The following is an 11,034-nucleotide window of genomic DNA, read 5'->3' on the forward strand; positions in this document are numbered from 1 at the left end:
AACCCCTAGAGAGATAAAGGCAGAGATGAGGGCAAAATTTTAAGATGGGGCGGGGGTGGATACCTTGTCCCCTGTCCTCGCCCTGGTCCATTGCCATCCCTAGTTCATGACTCAAAATATGACAAATCTAGCCAATTATTTTTTTTTATGGTTTTACTCTTTTGTTGCCTGAAAAATTAGATACCTTGGTCAAACCATTTGTCTAAGTTATAACCTCAAAAAAATCAGGCACCATTTAAGTTGTCTAAAACAAGTCTTGCTTGGAAAAATCAAACACCATGTAAGTTGTCACCCAAAAAAGCTGGCGCCATGATTTCAACCAAACAAAAAGCAAAACTGTCAAGAAAACAAAAAATTGGCCATATTTATTATATTTTCTAGTCGCGGCTAATTGTGGCATTATGCTGAAAATTAGTGCCATCAATGTCATTAACATAATTTTTTATTAGTGCTAACCTGTTGCTGGGCTTTTTAACTCCATCATGTTGGTTCAAGAATGCAGAAATTCTAACAAAAATAAACCACCAAAATGTTGAAAAGAGTTTAAACCTAAATAGCCTTTAAGGTTCTAGAGATCATAAGCAGTTTCATGTTTTTGTGGTGAGATGTTTGCTCTTTAAGAACTGGCTGTGACACTCAGCTATTGGCAATCTGATGGTTCAGTTCTGATGTATGATTAGGATTCTTTTTTTCTGTCATTTGCTTGATGCATGGATAAAGATTCCCTTCATTTAAGGCCAACTAGCAATCATGAACTACCAAGATGAGAGGTATACGACAAAGTAGAATAAACCATATAAATGGCTCTTAGTGCCAAGGATGTCATCAAAGCATCAATACAAGTGAGGCATGTCTAACTCGGGAAATATCTTGGTCCACATTGCTCCAAGAATTTGACGGGCTCTTTTTGATAGTTCTGCCCCTTTTGTTTTGATTTAGTTTCATAGAGACATTTAATTGTCTTTTGCTCCTATCTTTTTTTTTTCATTGCAGTTTTTCTCGACAAAGAAAAAAAAAATCATTGCAGCTATCATGTTTTATTTCTCTGTTGCTGTTCTGTCAGTTTTCCCATGTAAGGAATCCAAACCAGTCTAGGGAAACTCTATGACTTCCCAGAAAATGAATAGATGATTAATGTAGCCAGAATGTGCCCAGTTTGGTGTTCAAAATAAATGCCAGATGCTTTCTTTCTCAAATTGGAGTTTTTGTCTGCATTGTGCAACTTTTCTCCTTCATTCAGAATCCTTTATATCTTAGATGCATCCGCGGCATAATGCTTCTTTTCCAGGAAAATCAAGATCCACAACTTTTCTGCTTTCATCTTTCAGCCACTGACCTCTTATGTATGTGCTGTTCTTTCATGTCAATATACAAAAAGGAGAGCATCGTATGAATGGAATTCCACTCTGGATGTAACTTGTCTCCTGCAAGAAATCAGTGCTTTTGACTCTGGATTTCAATCCAGCTACATCCTGCTCTCTTTGTAGCTGCTTCTCTCTCATTTCTGCTGCATCATCTCAAAAGTCAACTTCAGCAGAAAATGTGGTTTTAAAACCCGGTGACTTGTCACTCGGCTCGTCCTTGAGTGACTCGTGACTCGGCGGGGTCATGTTAACTTTATATTTTATATAAAATATATAAATATATGTATATATTATGATTATTATTTATATTTTATAGTATTTTACCAATATATTATATGTAATATACATTATATGATATTTTTTATAATATATTTACATATATAATCATATTTTTATATATAATATACATAATATTTATATTATATTTCATATAATATATGTAATTATATATAAAATATTATATATATATATATGCATGACTCACCCATGACTCGGCTGAGTTTTGTTAAAGCCGAGTTCAACCTGGTTTTTGACCTGGTGACTGGGCGATCCAGGCCAAGTCAACGGTTGAGTCGGCCAGTTTTTAAACTATGGTTAAGGTTACACATTCAAACGCATTATCTGGTTCAACATTTAAGATGCTGTTTGCTACTCTCTTACCAAATTCAACATCTCTCTGTGTCTTACAAGCTCTAAGAAGAGCTCACTACCCACAGCAACTGGTTTTATTGGCATATCATTTACTAATCTTTCAGCTTTTCAAAGCTTGACGTGCTTGGCCATGAACATCGATCATACATGCATAATGATCTTGACCAGGATCAATTCCATAATTCTGCTCATTGTTTCAAGGAGCACCAACCTTTCTTAACTTCTCCAGCATGGCTGCAAGCAGATAGAGCGCTAATGAAGTTGGTTGTACACCTGATTTACACATTTTATGGAAGACACGCAATATCTTGTTTGCCGCGTCCATTTTGTGAATATCCCGTGATCATGGCTTTTCCATGATCGGATCAGGTCTAGGCATGCTATTGAAAAGATGCTCAGCACCTCTCAAGCTTCCACATTTTTCATAAGCATTGGCTACTCAAATGTCAGTCTCAGCCATTACTTACCGTGACAGCATGTATCGATCTTAACTCCTGCAGGGCTCCAATGCTAGCACCAGAAACAAGAGCTGTAGGTGAAGTGATCTGATTTGAGATCAAAATTTTCCGTCTTGTAAAAGATTTCCAAGGCATCCTCTGGAGAACTTTGCAGAGCCAAGTCTTTTTCTTGTGTTCCAAGAAATCAGGTTTTTTCTGGCATGATATAAAGTAAGCGTCATGTATCCTGTGATTCTTTCCATATGATGACACCTTGAGACAACATCGCACTGCTGCGTTGCTATGATATCACACATAAGCATTTAGCATGATAGCTTGTGTCCATGCTGTCTTCGCCTCCAAACAAGAGAATGCTGTTGCTTAGAGTAAGACAGGCAGCCTCTCCAAACGCCCAAAACCAAGCTCACCACCTTAGTTAATTCGCCTCTATCAACCCTTACATATACGAAGGAATCCTCCCAACCTCCATTTCTTCACTTGATTCCCATATATCGACTCAACTCATCACCTCACACCATGGTCATTAATTACTCCTCTTGGTATTGTACATCATGTGTGGGGGAAGCCAATGAGGGTGATCGTCTCTATGAGTTCTTGATGCTCAAAGGTTCGACCATGGATGAGTCACACTTGGTGAGCTCAGGTATCCCCACCAATGGCACATATGTGGCTCCCTCGGTTGGTGTCACGGCTCAGGGTAAGATCAAGAGCTTGCCAGACCAACCACATGGTGCTGATTTTGATCAGTATGGTGGCTATGTCACTGTTGATCCACAAGCTGGGAGGGCACTCTTTTACTATTTTGCTGAGTCCCCCTCAAAACTCTTCCACCAATCCTTTGCTTTTATGGCTCAACTGAGGTAATGCACTTAAACCATCTTCATGTTTCTCATTATCCTTTACAGTAGGATGAATTGCACTATCACCATCATTGTAGTTAAAATGTTTTCTGGTCAGACCCATGACGTTCTTCACTTGGGTACGGAGCAATGGTGGAGCTTGGACCATTTCTAGTCAGATGGCAAGACACTTTTCAGAAACGACCATGCATGGAAGAGAGCGTGTTGCATGTTCTCCCCCGGGGTCCCGACTGAGCGCCGCATGGTGCTCAATCGGGTGCAAGAGACCCCCCTACACTGTCGTACACTCGACTGCGGGTGTACGGGTCCCGTACACCCGACTGACCGCCACGCAGTACTCAATCGGGACCCCACAATGCATGTTTGGGGGGGGCATATAACCTCCCCGGTGGAACCAGGGTATAATTGCTACTTTTTTTTTATAGTTTATAAAACAGAGAAACTGCACCCAGCACGAAGACCTGCTCTCACCGAAGTAGGTTATATGCCCCCCCGAACACCCAGGTGCGTCTTTGGGGGTCCGAATGAGTGCCATGTATGTAAGCACATGAGGCTCGTATCTCTGTGTGTGTCGGCATCAGTTAGCATTGGAGTCCGGTGCGGTTGCAAAGACTTAAATACTCTTTCTTGTCATTCTTGCTATAAAACGATGATTCTAGAAAAGGATAAAAATATCCTCCATTCAGAAAAGGGAGGATGATCTTAACTCTTTAAAGTCCAAATGTTCAGTTTTTGCCCTAAGCAGTAAACTCCTCTACTGTAACAAGAGCTCCTCGCAATATTTCACCCTAAACGCTTTGGATCACCCTTTGACAATGCACCATCTGCTGTAATAGGAGCTTCTTTTAACGACGCACCCTTTGTCGTCGTCTACTGCGGCCGAAACACCTTTTGCCATTGTTTGTTGCAGCTAGAGCACCCTTTGCCATCGTCTATTGCCGTCAGAGCACCCTTTGTCGTCTGCTCATGAGAAATGGTTGAACTACCAGAGGAATCAACATTCAGTTTATTATTCATCATGATACCAGGGTGCAAACATTGAACTGAGTAGACAAAGAATAGTGATTTACAGAAGAGATAATGATGACAACGTCAAACTAAGTAGACAGAGAGCAACAATTTATAAAAGAGATCAAATTAGGGAGTAGCGATTTACAGTAAAAATCAGATCAGAGAGTAACGATTTACAGTAGAAATCAAATTAGAGAGTAGCGATTTATAATAAAAATCAGATCAGAGAGTAACGATTTACAATAAAAATCAAATCAGAGAGTAGCAATTTACAGTAGAAATTAGATTAGAGAGTAGCGATTTACAGTAAAAATCAAATTACAGAGTAACGATTTACAATAAAAATCAGATCAGAGAATAACGATTTACAGTGGAAATCAGATAAGAGAATAGCAATTTACAGTAGAAATTGCTACTCTCTGATCTAATTTTTACTGTACATCGCCATTCTCTGATTTGATTTTCACTGTAAATCGCTACTCTCTAATCCGATTTCTATTGTAAATCGATACTCTATGATCTGATTTTCATTGTAAATCGTTACTCTCTGATCTGATTTCTACTGTAAATCACAACTCTCTGATCTGATTTCTACTGTAAATGACTACTATCTGATCTGATTTTTACTGTAAATCGCTACTCTCTGATCTGATTTATACTATAAATCGCTACTCTCTGATCTGATTTCTACTGTAAATCGCTACTCGCTGATCTGATTTCTACTGTAAAACGCTACTTTCTAATCTGATCTCTTTTATAAATCGTTGCTCTCTGTCTACTCAGTTCGACGCTGCCATTATTATCTTTTCTGTAAATCACTATTCTTTGTCTACCTAGTTCGACGCTTGCACCTGAGTATCATGATGAACTATTTCTCATGAACAGACGATGACAAAGAGTGCTTTAGCGGTAATAGACGATGACAAAGGGTGCTCCAACGACAGCAGACAATGACAAATGATGCTTCGACGATAGCAGACGATGACAAATGATGCTTCGACGATAGCAGACGATGACAAAGGGTGCATCGTTAAAATGAGCTTCTGTTATAGCAAATGATGTATTGTCAAAGGTGATCCGAAATGTTCATCGTCGACTTTATTTTCTGCTGCAAATCGATTCTATGTGCAGCTAAGGATACATCCTCTCCAAGCAAACAAGCTCATTAGTAATGACAACCCACTGCACCATTTTTCTTGGACTGACGCTGATTCTTAGAGACTCTAGCAATGATGCACTTTTGAGAACATGCTTCACAAACTTCAGCTCAGGCACTGTCCTCTTGAAGGAGCCGATGGGCTTTGACTCAGGCAATGATAAAAGTCATGGAAATATGCAAAGCTATTTTTGGAAGGATATTTCCATCAAACGGATATCTATTTTATGGGAGGACATTTCTGTCAAACGCATATCTACCTTTTTTATATGTTATTTTATTATAAAACATATCTACCTTTTTTATATGTTATTTTATTATAAAAGCATCATGGGTAATATTGGCATATGATTTATTGTGGGTCCCAAGATATTCCTTCGTACAGACTGAAACATGCGAATTTGTCTTCGGGGGAGAACACACAACACCCTCCCTGCTCTCACTGGCTCGTTTAAGGTGGCCATGCTGGCAGCATAAAACTCTAAGGCTAGGACTCTCTCCCAAGACTCTAGCTCCCATGCTTATGCTGGGCGTTGGCTTGTGCAAAGGGGAGATGCACACGGGAATCGAACCTTAACCACCGGTCTAGTGGCAGCCCCACCCCTCTACGCCAAGGGGGAGAGCATAACCATATAACTGGTACTGTTATTCATTACCTTTGGGTGCCATCCCATACTAAGGATGCCGTTTCTGACCCTAAAAATATGCACTGGCGAATATACTCTTCCTCAAGTCACTTGCCGGTGTGGGCTTCTCTTATTCAAATAAAACATCAGACTATAGCCAGAGTGGAGATAAGAGAACTGCAGAAGATGCCTACACCTTCCTACTCAACTGGCTAGAGAGGTTCTTCATAGCAGGAGAGAGCTATGAAGAGCATTTTGTTCATCAACCTGCTCAGACCATACTTTTAATGAATAACATCACAATTAACAGAGTCATCAACCTCAAAGGAATTGCTGTAAGAACTATTCAAGTCTTGTCAACACTCGATCATCTTTTATGGAACTATTTTGCTTGATATGGTATATAGATAATGTTATTTTCAGATGGGTAAAGCATTGATCGATGAGAACACGAATTGGATGGGAACCTCAGACTTCTTTTGGTCCCATTCACTCAACTCTGACAAGACCTATGCAGGCATTCATGTGAACTGTAATTTTTCTCAAGCAAATATCTCGCAGGATTATGCTCGTTTCTTGGCCCAGTCATGGAAGGTGGCGGGGGCTATTGACTTCTATAACATCTATGCTCCTCAATGCAGGCCCGGGAACAATATAAGCAGATCAACTCTAGTAAGATTTTTTGTTGCCCCTACTCTCCTTTTTGTTTATCAAAACTACCTTGACAGTCAAATGTGTGTGTTTGATCTAGATCTCCTTAATACTTGCAGAGTTGCATGTGCTCTCTCTCTCGCTTTTTTCTCTCGCTCTCTCAAGTTCTAGATAATTTCTATGAAAGAATCAGTATTAGAATTTCCAAAAAGTTTTTCGAGCAGCTAAATGAATTGAAAAAACAGTTCAATTCGAATCATAAATATCCGAATTGGATGTTAATTGCTGTTAATTTATAATGTTTTATTCAAAGTTCATCGTTAGTCAAGAGAGACCCCAGGCTCCAGCTTATTCAGCACAAAGAAGGGTTGATTACATGTATGGCTTGCAGTGATTGTCAATAAGTTCATGAAAGTTGTTTCCAACAAGTTTTAAATCTTAATTACTAGCGTATCTTAAAAGAAAAGCTAAAAATACCAACAATAGTTGGAAAATAAGTTAAAGATTACCTTTTGAAAAAGTGATTGGTATGTTTGATGATTTTTCTTTTTTGAAGACGCCTTATTTACGCAAAGCTGCAGTAAAATTTTGCAAGTCAGTCCCATGGGAGATACTAAACTGAAAGCCCCAGAAATCTCATGTCATAAGCTTTCAATTACTTCGGTATTAAAAAATTATTCTTTTATTATATTTCTTAATCCGTTCTCAGCTAATATTACTAATTTCTTTGCCTAGAATGGTTACCAATAGTATCTCTTAATGGTATAATGCCAGTATATTTTAACAAATTGTCATTACACAATGCCGATTCTGATCCTTGCTCGGATTACTACTATGTGGAGTCTTATCTTAATCTTCCTGAAGTCCAAAAGGCTTTGCACGCCAAAGTCACAGCTTTACCAGCTCGTCAGTGGATAAGTTGCGGGTAATGCAGAGGCAATATTGTCAACCATAAAGCTTTAGATATGCCCCCCCCTGTGTATATTTTTTATTAGACTAAATCTATACTAAGTTTAATGCAAAAGACTTAGCAAGTAGAAGAACAAAATTTTTGTTGGGAATTAAAGATTTCGTTTACACTCATCACCTGTGTCATCCCTATCTTCATACCCCACAGGATCTCATTGATGCAAGTTGTTTTGATCAAATCTGAAGGCATAGATGGTTCAACATGGTCAATTTGATAGAAATAAACCTTTCCATTGTATTTTTTAAAACAAAAATATGGTTTTTAAATTAATAAAATTTGACGTTTATAGACATTGATTTTTGAATAGTCATAAAATCTTATACACAGGTCATATTTTAGCGATTTAAATGTTGATATCTACTAAATTAACCACGTACATCACATACGTGGGTTCAGATTTGATCAAAACGACTTAACTCATGGCCCATGAGGGTTTACTCATCTGGTAAGGGTGACTTGTGCACCAAGCTAAAGGGACGTCCTGAGTTCAAAACCCATGAGTGTGCATCCCTTGCATTAAGGCCTAAGTGTACTCCATGGTGAGCAAGAGGGGGGATCTGGGTTTTTTTACAGAGAGTAGATCAAGTGATCAGCCAAATCACTTTGGGAAAGCGATGGTTTGAATTACCTGCCTAATTCAGAGAAGAGAAGCCTTGATGGGGTTCTAGACGAGTGGATTATTGGGCCAGGCAATGATTCAGGGGATGCTTCAAAGTCGGAATCTGGGAGTCATAGTGTATGTGGGAGGTTCGAAGCTTGCACTGAAGATAAGCTTTTCGAAAACCCAGATCGGCCAGACACCGAACCTTCGGTTGGTCTGGACCCTTCTGCTGATGTAGCACTAACACATACAAACACTAATCATGAGCATGTTGGTGGTTGCGAAATAGGAAGATGGAGAATTGGTGGTGAGTGCGATGCAAGTGCTCAGCCAGTTTTGGAGAGGCTAATGGAGGATGGTGTTGATGGTATTGAAGGCGACCGCTTAAGCTGTAGAGATACTAAATTCGATGTGCAAGTCAAAGAGGAGCAAGCTAGCTGTTCCAATAAACCGGCTAATTCTAGTGGAGATGATAATAGTTTGGACACAGAATTTGAAAGTTGTCAAAATCAACACGTTGCTTTGTCCATGGGTGATGGCGAATCCACTCATTGCCAAGGTAAATCTTTCAAATACTGCAACACGCTATGCAGGAACGCAGATGAACCCCGTTCATCACAAGCACAGAAGAGAAGGGCATATTCATCTGATAAGTGCCTCAGAAAGTACAGCAGGAGATGCATGGGTGTTAAAGGAGTTTCAGATGGGAAAACAATGCCTCTCTCAGAGGATTTCACAATTGAAAGCCAGGCTTCAGCTGATGCAGGGTGGATCTGGAAGCCAAGCCATTGTAAGAATTCGGGGGCTTTTTCTAATGTTTCTTGCCAATCTCCTTCAGTGCCACAGCAAGCTTCTGCGTGTGCTAGTGGTCCATCTGGTTGCCAATCTTGAAATATGTACAGGTAACATCACAAATACCTTGGTGGTCTTGACCTCGAATCCATGTACTTTGTTCCATGTATCTTTATGATTGTGTACTGGCTCAATGTTTTCACCATTTGGTTATTGATGATTTAGCTTATAATCATTCTATCATTGTGTATATTTGAATGCCTATGCCCAAGTAGGATTGATTCATTTAGGTGTCTGGTTGTCGTCAAGCCGTAGGTCTTCAGACCAGGAAAACTTCTTTCTCAAGCACGGCGCGACTCGCTCAAGCTGAAAACCTTTGTTTAAAAAAATTGTAAACTTTTTGAAAATTGTGTAAAATGCTTTTTTCAAAGAGAGGAAAATGGTGGGATTTGAACCCAGGCCACTTCTAAAGATGACCAATGACTTATCCAATAGGGTAAGACCCTTCTGTGTTAGCATTATAAACAAAATACATACATATGTAAATCTAATTTTTTTTATAACTATGTGAACCAAGCTTATTCGAGCTAGACTGCCTGTTCAAGCTCGGATGGTTTACGTGTACCAAGCCTGAACCCATGTTCAAGCTCAGCTCATTTATTTTTTTGAAAGAGTTCGAGCCAAGCTTAAACAGATCGAGCCCGAACTAGCTCGGCTCGTTGTGCATCCCTACTTCAGACTTTGGAAAACTTCCAATGGCCATCCAATAAAGGGACTGGTTCTGGGGAAATATTGTCCTGTCCCTTTTTTCACATGACTTATTAACTCCACTAGTATCTTTTGTTGTTGAGACTTTCCATTGAGAGTGATTTGTATATGTTCTCATTTTGTTGGACCTTTTGATAGGAATCCGTAGTATAAAATTGATCTTCTTTTATGTTATTGTATTGTGAGACATCACTTTATCATTGATGTTTGCTGAAACCCAACTTTGTTCAACTTTTTTGGACAGGCCCCTTAACCAGCTGACTAAGGGCGTAACAATGTAAGTGAGATTTATCCAGTAGGTGAACCCTTTTCTGCATAAGTAATCATTTTGTTCTTGTCATTTGGGTGCCTCGATTTGTTGGGGTAGTGGCAAGATTGCCATAATAGCACTAATTGCAAAATAGGCAATGCTATCAAACTAAGCAACAGAAGCATCAACATCATTAGCATTACTTAAAGGTACATGAGCAGGAAGAGTTCCATCTGATATTGGAAAAAAGAATAAAAAGAGGAAACTCATCCTGAAAATTTGTAATTGCAAAGCATGTTCTACCCCTTATGTCTCAAAACCAAGTCGATGTACCTTGTGAATCATGCAGTATTTAGTCAAATGCTTGTTTACACAATATAGATTGTGAAGTCTGGGGAAACTTTTGCTTGAAACCATAGCTGGATATAATGTACTAATTGCAGATGCAGAGTGTGTATTCCTGATAAACATAAAGCATAAATAATGCCTCATTTCTCTTCTTGCCTTGGACTATTTTTCACTTTCATGATTTAATCCACCATTTTTTTGGATGCTGCATGGTAGAATTTGTGAAATTTGTGAAACACATCTGAATACTATTTTTCAGAGGCATTTCACCAAGGATATCTTTGACATATTTATGTATATGAATGTTTTTAGCCTTTCAGAACTGCCCATTTGTCTTCTAGTGCATGTTTCTCATGTCGTGAAAAATGTTGTCCACAAAGCTTTTAAATTTGTCTTAAGCAATCACCAAGTATTGAGATCCATGCCAATTTTGCCATGATTTTCATTAAAGCGATTCAGGCTTCACAAGTACAGAAAATATTTTTTATTCTACCTAGACTTGTGCACTCTATGTTGGCGGTTCACATT

At 39.1% G+C, this 11,034-nt stretch overlaps 1 long non-coding RNA gene and 1 pseudogene across 1 annotated transcript; both read left to right on the forward strand.

Moving 5' to 3' along the window:
- Positions 1–2,989: 2,989 nt before the first annotated feature.
- Positions 2,990–7,706, forward strand: LOC149812414 (serine carboxypeptidase 1-like; annotated as a pseudogene).
- A 975-nt stretch (positions 7,707–8,681) lies between these two features.
- Positions 8,682–10,659, forward strand: LOC149812415 (uncharacterized). The gene is made up of 2 exons (XR_016428596.1): positions 8,682–9,250; positions 10,153–10,659. It is a non-coding gene; the product is annotated as an uncharacterized LOC149812415 (long non-coding RNA).
- The last annotated feature ends 375 nt before the right edge of the window (positions 10,660–11,034 follow it).

Source organism: Nuphar pumila, chromosome 17, assembly GCF_984573655.1.
Source record: "Nuphar pumila chromosome 17, dmNupPumi1.hap1.1, whole genome shotgun sequence".
Classification (NCBI taxonomy): domain Eukaryota; kingdom Viridiplantae; phylum Streptophyta; class Magnoliopsida; order Nymphaeales; family Nymphaeaceae; genus Nuphar; species Nuphar pumila.